Source organism: Lissotriton vulgaris, chromosome 5 (assembly GCF_964263255.1).
Source record: "Lissotriton vulgaris chromosome 5, aLisVul1.2, whole genome shotgun sequence".
Taxonomy (NCBI): domain Eukaryota; kingdom Metazoa; phylum Chordata; class Amphibia; order Caudata; family Salamandridae; genus Lissotriton; species Lissotriton vulgaris.
In genome coordinates, this window is record NC_141693.1 from 570,986,151 (window position 1) to 571,000,786 (window position 14,636).

Consider the following 14,636-nt stretch of genomic DNA (forward strand, 5'->3'; position numbering starts at 1 on the left):
CCGCAGAATCCTGAAAATCCCACATACCATCCCTGCTGAAATTGCCCATGCCGAAATGGGGATGCCATATGTTGGACCCTGCCCTTTTGGTAGGTTCAACCTGAGACTTTTTGCCTTTTCCTAGCCTGTTTCTGTGACCTGGTGTTGGTGATTTTAGGCCTCTGCGCACTTTTTCACTGTGGTACAGTGTAAAGTGCTTGAGCTCTCTGTGTATGTGTGGTGAGTGACCTGCCCTCCCATAGGAATAAATGGGGAATATGTATGCCCATGGTAGTTCCTGATGTGTGGGGAGTGCAGGGTCGAGTTTGATATGTACGAACTCGTGAGATTGAATGCTGCGTAATGATATATGCGGCATGACTGTGTCTAGTGTAGAAGTGCCACTTTTAGAAGTTGGCATATTTGTGTAATTTGTGTCTGGCGTGTGATTGGCTGGTGAGCCTGGTCCAGGAGTGCCTGGGCCTGCTTGTGGATTGACTGTCTGGTTTGAGGGTGACAGGGGCTGGGGAGCCCCAGGAGGTTGTCTGAGTCAGCCTGTGGATGAAAGGCTGCATCTGCTGCCAGGGAAGTGGGAGGAGATGGCACCTGGGAGTGAAGAGGGCTGTGCCTGCCTGCCACAATGCTGGCTCCACCTCCTGCTGGGCGACTGTCGCCTCTTCCCCTCACACTGAAAGGAGTTCCCTACAACCAGTTCTAGCTGGTTCTCACACTGCCTGCACCCTTTAGACAAAGGATTTTACAGTATAAAAAGGGGCTGTGTCCCCTTACAATTTGTTCTTGTTTTTGAACTTCAATCTTGCCAGGGGCGTGCTGCTGCTTGGGCCCAGGGGAATCCCTGGGCCCTGCCCAGCCCCTGGATACCTGATGACCCTGGATGCTGGATGGACTTTGTTTTGATGGACCCCTCTGCTTTGCTTGGGGGGGTTGAAGGACTTCATTTTCTTGACCCTCCTGCCCTCTGCTCCTAGGAGGGTCTTGTTGCTGGGTCCCTGGACACTGAGGGGGGGGCATTCCTGAGGAGCCTCGTGTTGTCTGTGCCCCTCAGCGCTTGGAGGCGCTGTAATTTGTGCTTTAGCCCTGAAAAGCACTTTATTCTTGTCTAGCGCTGGGGAGCGCTTCCTGCTGTCATAGCGCTTGGGAGCGCTTTTATGATCCAGGCAGGTGCCCACCCTGCATTTAGTGCTGCCGCGGACTTGCCGCTTATTTTCCCATTTTTATTTTTCATATTGGAAGCCGGTACCCACCTGGCATTGCCCTGTGTCGAATTCACTGCCGCCGGCCCGGAGAGTGAGTGGGAGGCGCTGTCCCGCCTCCCTGCCCCAGGGCCGCGCTGCGATTGGCCGCAGCCGCGACCCGGAAGTCAGGCAAGCTGCGGCGGGACAAGTGGGCGACCCAGAAGTACTGGACGCTCTCCTGGGGCTCCCGTGCGCTGGAAGAACCCCGCTGGCTGTCGAGGATGTTTTCACCATCAAGAGGGAGACCGGGGAAGAAGATGGCGTCGGCTGCTGTGGGGCTCCCGTGACAGAGAGGGAGCCCCGAGATGAGGAGAGGAGCCGAGAGAGAAGCTGCCGGGAAAGAGCCGATGCCCAGCAGAGAGGCCGTCGGCCGGAGGAGCCCCGCCCAGGAGACAGCCCGGTGAGTCAGAAGGGCTGGGGGGGCACTGTGCGGCTGCTGTTGGTGCCGGAGAGCGGCACATGGGGCGAGAGTAAAGGTAGGGCGGCCCCAGCTGGCAGTGGGCCGCCCCAACATTTCAAAAGAGCCTGAGGCTCCAATGCCCACATCTGTGTGCATGAGTCCTGAGAGGACTCCGGGGGCATTTCTGTGTTTATGAGTCCAGGAGGGACTCCAACGACGGCCGCATTTTGTGCACGAGTCCCGAGAGACTCGAGGGGCCAGTTCTTTGTTTTAGGGCCCAGAGAGGCTCCTGGACAGTTAATGATTTTGAGTCCCCAAAGGGGGGACTCCAACGGTTGGGGGCATATGTTGTGACAGAGCCTGTGTGGCTCCAACGTGGACACAAGTGCTTTCAGAGCCTGTGTGGCTCCAGCGTGGGCGCAGTTTGCGCCTAAGGGTCAATGAGGACCCTGTCACTGTTTGAAGTTCCCAGCTGCCCAGCAATTAGTGGGCAGCTGCACCGTTTAGGTCTTGTGAGTGTTCCCAGGAGCCCAGCAAGTAGTGGGCACCTGCTACGTTTAGGCTTTTACTTTTGACTGGCGCTGCCTGGCAGCGCGACCTGACATTCTGGACACAGGGCGTCTTAGCCCCAACAAGGCCAGTTGGTCTAGGGACTGCCACAGGTGGTGGCTTATGTAAGTTTTCCGCCATTGTATGGTTATTGCACCTCTGAATGTGTTTTCTTGCATCATGTGTTATTCCTGCACCTCTGAATGTTTTTAGGCATCATGTGATTTTTGCGCTATTGTATTGTTCTGGCACCTCTGAATGTTTTTAGGCATCATGTGTCTTCCTTTTCCCTGCGCTGCACCTCTGAATGTTTTAGGCATCATGTGTCTTCTTGCACTACACCTCTGAATGTATTTTATTGCATCATGTGCTTTGTTCTTAACACTGCTGAATGTGTAGGTTTATGCATCATGTGTTTTTCCTTTACTACTCCTCTGAATGTGTTTCATGCATCATGGGTAATGTGTTCTTGTTTATACCCCTAAATGTATTTTATTCTTAGGTGGTTGTTCTTTTAGTTCAGGTGGTCCTAGTGAGGTCCTGGTTCATGTTACCAGTGGTTACTGGTTGTGTGCCATAGTTGCTAATTTGTGCTACTATGATTTTTATTCTTTATTATTCTTTATTCTTGAAGTGCTATTTCTGATTCTGACAGTGGCCCTTGTGGCCCTGTCTCTTGTAAATAATCCTTTGTGAATATTGCCCGTGCCAGTTGGCACCATGTATTTTATGTGATACTATCTGATGTGTTTTTACAATACAAAAGTTATTTTATAATAATCTTGTGTGGAGTTCCTTTTGTGGTGTACCTGGGATGTTGTTGCTATTGTGTGCTGGCGCAAATGCTTTACACATTGCCTCCGAGTTTAGCCTTACTGCTCGTGCCAAGCTACCAGGGGGTGAGCAGGGGTTATCTTGGCGTGTGACTCCCTTGCCCTGACTAGAATGGTGGTTTCTGCCTGGCTTTGGCGTCAGCCTTAGCCTATCAGAAATAGCCAGTTCTAACACCATACATTTCAGACAATGCTAAGCTGAGGCCAATCATGGCATGGACCAGAATTTGGACCAACCCGGAGGCAGCCTGAGCAGGGCAATCGTGTTAGACTGCTTGCAGAGGGACAAGGGGTTACAAATTCCTTGGTTAAAATATGTGAAAGACTCTTTAGTGAACATTGACCTGTGCCAACTTTTTAATGATCCATCCTCGATCTCAAATAGTTGTAAACCAAGGGTGAAAAAACTGCTCTTAGAAAAATTTGAATCTGACAGAAATGGTCTTGGCTCTGTAAAGAAATCAATAGCAGCTCACGACCTTGTAAGAAATGGGGTGGGAATGGAACCATATCTGTTTCTGATGTACAGCCAAAATGACCTATTTTTAATGTGCCGTTTTAGGCTCAATTGGTTACCCAACACTTTAGCCTATCCTGCTGGTTTTACTGTAACAATTGAGCAGAAGGGTGCCTGCGGCTGCGACAATAGGTCTCCGCAGGACACCCTTCATTTTGTACTTTTATGTTCATTTTATAGAAACCCTAGACGTTTGTTCTTGGTTGACATTCTTAGGAAACAGAAATTTCGCCATGCAAGAGCTGCATTGTTGTTCCTACAGAAAGCCAGTGACACCCATACTTTATGTGCCATTTAAGCTTTTTTTAAAGTAGCCGTAAGATTGAGGAACACAAGAAATTAATTTATCTTTGTAAATAATCAGACTCTCTTTATGAATTGTACCCTCTCTTTGTTAAAGTTTTTATTTACTAAAAGTTCAGGAATGATATATAATGACATTTTATTATGTAATGTGTTTTTATAAGGAATTTTTATTCTTCGAAATAAAGATTTACTGAACTGAACTGAACTCTGACCAGGGATTGGTTCAGAACTTTCAACCATGCCAAGGGAGTCTCATAGTGCCTGGGGAACCCCCACCCTAGCCACTTTGTGACACCATAGCTTCAGGAACAGTGTCCAGGCCCAGTGGTCAGCACCCTGGAACTGCTGGGACTCAGACCGGGGACCCAGCTATAGCTAGCTTTCCATCTCACCCTGGCCCTGGGGAATTGTATCCTGGATAGCTTGGGATACCAATGGTCGATGCCTGGAGCCCATGATCAAGCCCATGCCCCAGACCTGCTGCAGCGCTCCCTGCTAACTATCAGTATGAAACCTACCTGAGCAGGAAACCCCTTCCCAAGTCTGCAAAACCCCATCTTGGCACTTTGTGACACCTTTGGCTAGTGAATGTGTCAGTGGTCCCCACCACAGACCTGTTTGAGCTCGAACTGAGGCCCACGTTGGAGGTTTCTAACTTGCCCTAAGGAGGAGAACCTGACCTGTAAAAGTGTATTCTTGGTAGCTTGGAACACCAATGGTCAGTGTGTGGAGCCCATAGTCTAGAGCCAATTCCCCATGCCTGCTGCAGTTCTGACTTGGACCTGTCAGAACTTTCAACCCTGGTAGACCAGAGGGACCAACCACGGGCCTTTGGTACCACTTCTGCGAGCCTGCCCATTCTCTGACTAGGGACCTGGTCAGAGGAGGGCTAGCTTCCTGGGCTTTCATAAATGTACCAGTGTTTGCTAGGCAGTGAAAGAAAAGGAGTTTCCCCACTGTGAGGTAAATTAATGGGCATGCTGCTCCCTGCCCAGGGTAGGGAAGGGTGCATGTGGTCTGGCAATGAGCCTGGCAATCCTCATGATGCCTAAAGTCAGCCTTATCACATCATGTTGACCGGAAGAAGGATGCGGTTGGTGCAGCCATCCATCTTTCCCCCAAGACTCATTTTCTTTGGAAGGTGACTAGGCTTTTTTGTAATATGGGCACCCAGAGTGGCAGTGGGGAGCGTCCGAGCGAGGCCTCTGACTTCATGGGGCCTTCGCTGCGAGAATATTTCAAATGAACTGTTATCGGGATTCAAAGGCATCTCTGAGTCCCGCCCTCGAATTATGTGCTCTTTTTATATACAAAACATTACCACTGACATTGCAGTGACAAAAATCATTGGGGGGAGCTGTAGGGTCAGGATTCACACACCCATGAGCGAGTCAAATGTCGCACAGGCATTATTTTGCTCACCCCTAGCCATAATGCTACATACATTGTAAAGTATATGCATTCTGAATAAGTTCAAATGCTGACCTGTGGTTGATGAGCTGTAACAGGTACTGTTGGCTGTGAAAAGTGTTTTCGGTAAGGTCTGCTTTACTTTGGCTGGGGTTAAAGCTTTGGAGTTCTTACTCAGTGACATTTTGGAGAAACTGTGGCGCCTCTGTATGAAATATTGATCAGTTCCTCCTCAGTTTTTTATTAAGTTGAATGTACGGCATTATCGAGTACTCTGACTATCTGGGGATTGCCTTCAGGACGGTCAAAATGATACAAGACATATGTTTCGGAACAACTGGTCTGAGAACTGCTTGTGGGAATAGATGACGTATCTCAGGAAAGTATATACAGTGAGGGGGGTTAACAAGCTTGCATGCTTGCTCAACCTCTGCTTAGTCAGTGTGTTGCTGATCTGACCTTCGCATCATCTAGGGGCTGTTCTAGTTGTGCCAAAACTGGAGCAGAGTCACCGACACTTTATTTGTTATGCAACAACAAAAACATTCAAGAACATAGGCCCAAGGTCACATTTTGTGTCCTTAATGGCCTATTGCCATCCCATCCCAGGAGATTAAACTGCACCATGAGACCACCAAAGTATTTGTATTTAGGGATTCATGTTTTTATTGGCTGTTCAGTGATTATTGTGTGGAAGAAGTAAAGGAATTTTTATATGTATGCATTGCCTTTGACTAGCACCCATCCTTGAATGCCTACTGTCAACAGAAAAATGAGAATGATTGAGGTCGAGCCAGCTGTGGTGGCTTTAAAGTTACTCTTTACTAACCCTGCCATAGAATGGTACCAGCTTCAAATCTTGCCTCCATTATATTATGGAACGATTACATGGACTTGCAAACTAGTCAAAGATCTAACGGTGACCACAGGTAAAGTATGTCAAAGTAATTTAGGGCTTAAAAGATGATAAAATATCTATTGTGCCCTTAATCTATGATATTAATCGTAATGGAATACATTTAAAAACACATCTGAGCTGGGTTATCATGCAAATATCCAGGGACCCATTCTTATTTATGCACTGGCAAATATGAGGCTGTCTTGCATACCTTTGACATGAAAGAGGCATTTTTGTTGCATTGGCTCCTGAGTTTGTAAGTTTCACACTAATTGCTGGAAGGGGATGGCTTAGTGAGCTGAACTCTCTGCGCTGAATAACGTGGTGGTCAGAAGGCCACAAGTTTGAATCCCAGCAAGGCTAACTCAGCTTTTCATGTTTCTGAGGTATGTGAATTGAGCTTCATAAATTCAGAAATAACACTTGTTATTTGCAGTCTTTAGAAGCAGCAGACGTGACGTATAATATTTAGTGCTATAAATAAAAACATTCCTATTTAACAATGTCTGCTACGAAAGTTATACTGTCTGCAAAATTAAATCTTTAGTAACTGGTGTCTAACTTACCTTGTATATACATTGTTTTGTTGCTTGTTCTGTTTTGCTTTGTATGTTTTAACTTGTTTGCTATTTTTACAGCATTGTCTGTCTGCACCTCTGTCTGTTTATTGCTTGTTTTTAACTTGTTTGCTATTTGTTGCACAGCGCTCTCATACCTGGGCGGTTCATATTTGCGCTATATAAAGCTCATATAAGAAAATAAATAAAATATGCTGCAGCTAGTAGAAATCCAGTTTGTTTGAACAGGGTTTCTGAATCTCTGCACTCAGCTTTTCTGCACATCCAGTCAGTTGAGTTCATTGTACTGGCAGGGGATACAGAAGGAACAACGTGTTCATAATTTTTGTTTTTCTGTTCTGAAAACAGGGGAGCTCACACTACCACGCTGTTCAGAATTTCCAGGAGTTACAGCAGAATAATTGAACTCAGCTGGAGAGAAGAGTGGATTGATTTTATAACGCCAAAGTTTTTACTAGAGGGTTTTTAGAAACATGTTCAACAATGGGGCCTGTTACACCCCTGGAAATCATGAAATCTAATAGGTTTGTAGAATGATTGGGTATTTATTTTATTATGGACAATAGTTTAAATGTGTTGTCCTCAAATGTCAAAAGTAACTTGTATTTGACTGTTAACGCCATTATACTCCCAAACAGTAACATGTACAACTTTTCAACTCTTAGAAATGTTTCTTATAATTTTTTATTTTGAAACTTTAATGTGCTTTACTGTGCATGTTGCAATATGGCTAGGGGTGTGCAAAATTACTCCTGTGTTACATTTTTCGGTTGTGTGAAACCTGGACCTGCTGCTCTCTCAATGATTTATGTCCTGCAAAGGTAATTAAGCCTCCTTTGTCATTATGTGAAAGATGACCTCCTGTAACTCTTTAACCCCTTCACTGCTAGCCCCCCCCCCCCCCCCGTGCTAAGCCTTTTTTTGCTATTTGGGGTAGTTCGCACTTAGACCCCTGCAACTTTTTCACCACATAAGGTATCCATGCCAAATTTGCCTCCTTTTCTTCCAAAATCATGGGGATTTCAAATGTATCCAGGGTTTGTCGATTCCCCTGGAGGAGACCCAAAAAATTAGCAAAAATACAGCAACATTTTGCTTTTTTTTTTAATGGGAAAAAAGTGCTGCAGATGAAAGCATCTGTTTTTTCCCTGCAAATGGTATCAACGCAGGGTTTGTGGTGCTGAAATCACCATTTTCCCAGCTTTCAGAAACTGACAGACTTTTGTCAGAAAACCAAACTTTTTTACACAGTTTTGGTATTTTACTGGGACCTAGCCTATTTTTTGCTATTTTTTGTGCTTTCAACCACCTTTCAGTTAACGGTAAAAATGGGTATGAAAGCAATAATGTATGCTGGGAAACTATCTATTTCTGAATTCAGCAAGGGGTCATTTGTGTAGATCCTTCAAGGTTTTCTTATGGAAACTAACAGTTGAAAATTGGAAAAATTGAAAATAATTTGAAAAAACAGCCATTTGTGTCAACCTTTTCATCTGACACTTTTTCTAAGTATGACATATTTTTGAAAATAATGTACATTACATCTGCTGGACCCTTCTGGTTGTGGGGATATATTGGACTTGTAGGTTCACCAAGAACCAGAGGAACTCAGAACCAATAACTGAGCAGCGTCTTGCAATGGTTTTTTATTGTGTGTCGGGTATATAGCAATTCATTTGGGAAAATATAAATAGTGACAAATCGGTATGAAAGACACCTATTTATTTTATGAAATGGGAACAAAATATAGAGTTTAGAAACAGTAGCTATGTGCACATCTCCAAAATTGTGGGTACCCAAACTAGCATGTGAAATATACTAAATGTTTCAAAGTTACTCCTTTTTTACACATGGTCTTACATTTGGAAGGCAGAATTGCATCAAAAGTCAATAAGTAATAACAGTTACTCTACAATTCTGTGTTCCCCTAAGTCTCCCGATAAAAATGGTACCTCACTTGGCCTAGTGTCCGCAACAGGAAACGGCCTAAAACGCAATGTGGACAAACCACATTTTTACAGTGAAAACTGACCCTTTTTTTGCAAAGTGCCTAACTGTAGATTTCGAATCCTAGCTCTGTCAGCACCTAGGAAAACATAGCAAACCTATACATGTGTGAAAATTAGACACCCAGGGGAATCCAGGATGGGGTAACTTGTCTATCTTTCGCCAGATTCTGTTACCCAGTAACCCTTGCAAACCTCAAACATTGTAAAAAAAAAAAAAAAAATTCCTCTCATTTCTGTGATGAAAGTTCTGGAATCTGCGTGGATCCACCAAATTACACCCACCCCGCATTTCCCAATGTCTTTAGATAAAAATAGTATCTCACTTGTATGGGTAGACCTAGTGCCTGCAACAGGAAACGGCCCAAAATGCAATGTGGACACTCCACATTTTTTTACAGGAAAAACTGACCCTTTTTCTGCAAAGTGACTAGCTGTAGATTTTGAATCCTAGCACTACTGGCACCTAGGGAAACCTAGCAAACCAATACATTTTTTTAACTTAGACACACAGGGGAATCCAGGATGGGGTGACTCTTCTGGCTCTCACCAGGTTCTCTTACCCAGAATCCCTTGCAAACCTCAAACTTTGTAAAACAAAAAACACATTTTCCTCACCCTGGGTTTGGTAGGTTTCCCTAAATGGCTGCTGATCCCAGGACCAAAACCACAGATGCCCCCTATGTAGCCGAAAACTACCTGGTTTTCCTTGGCGACCATCTAGGGAAATCTGCCAAAGCCACACATGTCTGAAAACTAGAGACCCGGGGGAGTCCTGGGAAGTATGGGTTGCGTGGATCCCCCAACGTTTCCCTCCCCAGATTCCCCTACAAACCTCAAATTTTGATTAAATAAATCACATTTTTCTCAAACTTCTGTGTGGGAAAGTTGTAGGATCACCTGGTTGACACAAATGTCCTGTCACCTAGCGTTTCCCTAGGTCTCCTGATAAAAATGGCATCTCACTTGCGTGGGTGGGTCAAGTACCCCCAACAGGCAAGGGCCAAAAACGTATTATGGAGACTTCAAAATTACCTATCATAAAACGACCTAGTTTTGCAGGGTGGGCACCTGGGTTTTTGGTTTCAGGCTCACAGCCATCTAGGGACATCTATAAAACCCAGACATTTCTGAAAACTAGGCACCCGGGGGAGTCCAGTGAGGTATGGCTTGCGTGGATCCCCCTAAGTTTCCCTACCCAGAATCACGTGCAAACCTCAAATTTAGCTGACAAAAGCATTTTTTCCATACATTTTTGTGTGTGAGAACCGTGCTGGCACAAATGTCCTACCACCCAGTGTACCCCTTGTTCTCCAGAGTAAAATTATACCTCTTTTGTTTTCTTTGGGGGGGGGGGTAGGGTTGGGGCATTTGCATGCCCATTCTGGGCAGCCCCCACCCTGGGCTTATATAAAAATAGTCACTGGCGTCTAGGGTGATTTCTGCCCCCCTGGGGGGGGGGCAGAAAGACTGGAATTTTGTGGGGGGAGGGTGAAAGAAAACTGGCATCAAATGGGCTTTCTGCCCTCCTGGGGGAGCAGATTGGGGGACCCTGCCCCATCTGACCCAGGGGTGGGGCAGAAAGACTGTTTATGCCCATTATTAATTGGGAGGAGCAAAGGTCCTTACCCAAGGGGCGACTTTCCTCTTCCTGGTGGTTAGAGTGTGTATCCCTGCTTGGGGATTCGCGCTCCTGGGGCAATCCCCAAGCAGGTATCTACAAGGGTGGGGTACTCCCCTTTCCAACGATACCTCTCCCAACTTTGTACCTGCTCAGGGAGCTGAAATATCCCCCTAAGCACGTAGAAAGTAAAACTGAAATGAACCTCTTGACTCATTTCAGTTTTGTTTTCACTGAAATGACATCAGTGCGACGTGCGCACTGTTTGTCATTTCAGGGAAACCAAAGAAACAGCCTCCGGAGCTGGGGAAGCTCTTCCCCAGCTCTCGAGGCTGTTGGGGGGAAGGGAATATCTCTGGTGCCCACACCAGAGGGATTCCCTGTGCCATGTGGTTGGACGGCCGGGGCAGTCCGACGCATATGAGCACTGGTGGGTCGGACGGCCCCCTGCCATCCATCGCCCCTAAGGGGTTAAAAGTTTTCTCAGACCAGATAATAGCACTGAGGTAGTGATATTTTCAGATTAAGACGATCTACCTAGGTAGTGGGGCAATATTGGTGTCAGTTCCTAGTTACTTTTAGACTTATCGGCTGCATCGACCACTTCTTGCTTGATAAAACCCTAGAAGAGATGGGTCTCTCCACCCTTGAACTTAAATTGATGCAGTAGTGTTTGACTGACAGGGCACCATATGGGTCGACCTCATCTTTCCCTTCAATTCAAGACCTTTGAAGGGTGATGCTGAAAAGATGTGACAATCCAAAATGAACAGCAAGAGAATTTATTAAAGAACTGGAATTTCAGCTGGCATCCAGCTCCTCACCAGTCATACTTCTCCTGTTATCCCCTTAGAATCCTCACAAGACATGCTACACAAAGCTTTGCCTCGTGCCACATGTCTCACAAATCAGATGCTTAGGAGTCTAAATACATCACTTCTCCCTCCTCATATTAACCAACACATCATAGTAAGGCTAGGAAACAACATCATAACTATAATAATAATTAAAACAGTTAAAAGGAAACTCAAAGGCAAAGCACATGTGTGCACAACATACTACATTCACCACTGAGTAGCTTTCTCAAGTGAGGAAAAACAAAGGCAATGCACAGGTGTGCACATCATAATACATTCATGTGTGAGTATCTTGCTCAAGTGTAACTATACATCATCAAAACGAACATTTAAAATGCAACATGCCCAAGATACTTTGTGCCAACATGTGTTGCATCACCCCATGACATCATATCCATGCCAAACCGGCATCTGTCTGACCCTTGCAGAACTTCCATCCCATTCTGTTTCCCTGCACTGATGAGTAAAATTGCAGTCATCAATCTCTTTGTCCTATTTCCCCTCTTATTCTGCACACAATGTTTTTCAGCTTTATAAATTCCATCTCACCTTTCAACAGTCTACAATTTTCGCCTCCTTTGTAAAATTCTAAACATTACCATCACTCAACGGATACACCTTCTTAACCTGTAAACTATCTGAAAATTTAGCCAACTTTTTGCCCTCTTTACCTCCTTTCCTTACATGCACCAATTGTCCATTTTTGAAACCATCCCCTGGTCCTTCATCCTTCTCTGCCAATCTCCTCCTTTCCACTCCCTTTGACATCAACCCTCTTGCTTTTCTTCCTTGCACAACTTCGAACAGCACTTTTTCAGTGACACTGTTGGGCTTTGTGTGATAAGCCTACACCAATTTTCCCACTGCCCTCTTCCATTGTTAACCTTGGCTCAAGTCCAGCTGTAAACCCTCCTTTCAATTTCTATTCCACCTTTCTATGAGCCCTTTGATCTGTGGATAATAAACCAAAGACCTTATCTGCTCAACATAATACAGTCCCCAAAATGTCTTCTTTTTTTGTGAAGCAAACTGCATACCATTATCTGTTACCATCTGCTCAGGTATCACTTCTCTATGCCATAATTTTTCCAGGAATTTAATCACATCCTGATACGTCACATGATCAGTATATGTTACCTCTGGCCACCGTGAAAAATAATCAATGGCTACCAGGACAAATTTAGGACACAAACCCAACACTCTGTATGGACCAGAGATGTCCAAACCCAACTTCTTCAAAGGAATATCCCTTTTGTCAATGCCCACTGGTGGATAATCCACTGTCTTTTTTGACTTGTCACTCCACATACATGGTAAATAATCTTGTATCACTCTTTTAACATCTTTGTCTAACCCCAGACACCAGACCTCTGACCTCACCCTGCACTTGGTTGCACTCATGCCAGCATGACTCTTGTTTGCCAATCTCACTACACGATTCCCCAATACTTCTGGTACAACCAGCAGCTCACCCCTGATTAATACTTCACATGTGATTGATAATTCTGTGTTAACATTCCTGAACCACTCTGCTTGATCAGAGGCTTTAACCTTGGCAGGCTATCCCTTCATCATATACTCTTCCCCTCTTGCAATGTCATGTCCTCACTGATGCCATTCCTCATGAGGGATCTAACTCTCAGTTAGGATCCCCACATTTGCCACAACCCATTGCTGCTCTTCTTTAATCCCTCCATCCTCACGTTTCACTGGTAACCTTGACAAACAGTTGGCAACACATTTTTTTCCCTGGCACATATTCCATTCTGAAGATGTATTCCATCAATCTCAAACCCCACTTGTAAATTCTAGATGAATCCTGTCCTGTACCTTTCCAGGTAAACACATCCACCAAAGGTCGATGATCCATGTGAATCACAAAGTACATTCCCCACACAAACTTCCAAAAATAGTGTACACCCCACCAACACGCCAAACCTTCTCTTTCACTAGGGGAATAGGACAATTCTGCTTCAACCAAAGGTCTTGAGGCATAAGCAATGGTTATCACCTTTCAATCTCTGTGTTGCATCAAGACAGCACCCAAGCCTACACCACTAGCTTTAGTGCAAATCATACATCTATTTCTTGTGCCAAATGGCTTTAGGGCTGGTGCTAACACGATGCATTTCTTGGTCAAATCAAACTCCTTCTGGCATTCCACACTCCATTCAAGTTTGCCATTTTTTGCCATTTGTTTTCACTCGGGGAGGGGTGGGAGAAGGGGTAAATGTTCCTTATTACGAAGGCCCTGTGCGCTCTCAGCTTTTACTTCAGTCTCTCTTGAAGGCTTCTGATCCAGTTTGTTCTTATTTAATAATAACAAGGCAGCAGACATAGATAATGCCACCGGACGGCTTTAGATGCTGGAACTGCCGGATTTCTCTTTCCCTGGAGGACATGTTTTTTAAACTTTGAGAGAATACCTCGTCCTATGTGGGCCCCAATTGAGCTTGTTTACCCTTGCCCCTAAAAACGCCTTTCCTGTCTGCATGCCTTCAGAACGAAGCATAGAACACTGTATAGTAATAACATGGAATAGCTGAGGAGTGAGGGCTAAAGGCTGCCAAGTACAATGACAGAGAGAGTCAAAAAGAAAGGATGAAAAAGAAACAAAAAAGGCAGAACGAGAGATAATTTGGTGTGGGCAGGAATGAGAATGATAAGAACAAGCATTTGCAATGCAATAGGTCTTGCATTTATACGAGTTTAAGCTAATGGCATTGTAAATGACAATGCGTTTTATTTATGTTTTAAAAACCAAAACATAATTAAATGGCATTATCATTTACACTGCCAATAGCTCAAAAAAGAGTAAATGTGACACCTGTTGCATTGCAAATGCTTGTTTTCATCTTAGGATCCTGAAAATAACTCTTCTGTTTCTGGATTTGTGCTTGCATTTGGCAATTGTCAGTGATTAAATTGAATCCAAGCTGGGTTATAGAAAATGTCTCTGTCTTATCTCACCCACGCAACTGTTTAAGCGCTTTCAGTAAATGTTAAACACTGCAGCCCCAGACATAATTAAATTTGTCTGGTCACCCTATTGGCTACCTATCCACAGCAAAGTTAATTTTAAATCTATGGCAATTGTACAAAAAGCCATCTATCAGAATGCAACTGACATGATTATCCCTAAGTTTTTTTGATACAGCTCCATTACAAGTTTACATTCTACCGACTAGTTCGTCTTATCACTACCCAAATTTACACTCTGGAGTTAGTAGGAGCTGAGAGTTTGGGCTTTCTTCTTACTATCTTGGCACAACAGTCCATTGCTAGCCTAGGTATTTATCATCCTCCGGGGCCAGACGGAGAGTCACTTAGCCATGTTATCTCCCCCATAGCAGCTAAATATAGCCATTGTCTAGTTCTGGGAGACTTCAACATACACATGGACGGTAATTCTGATCCAGAGTCAGT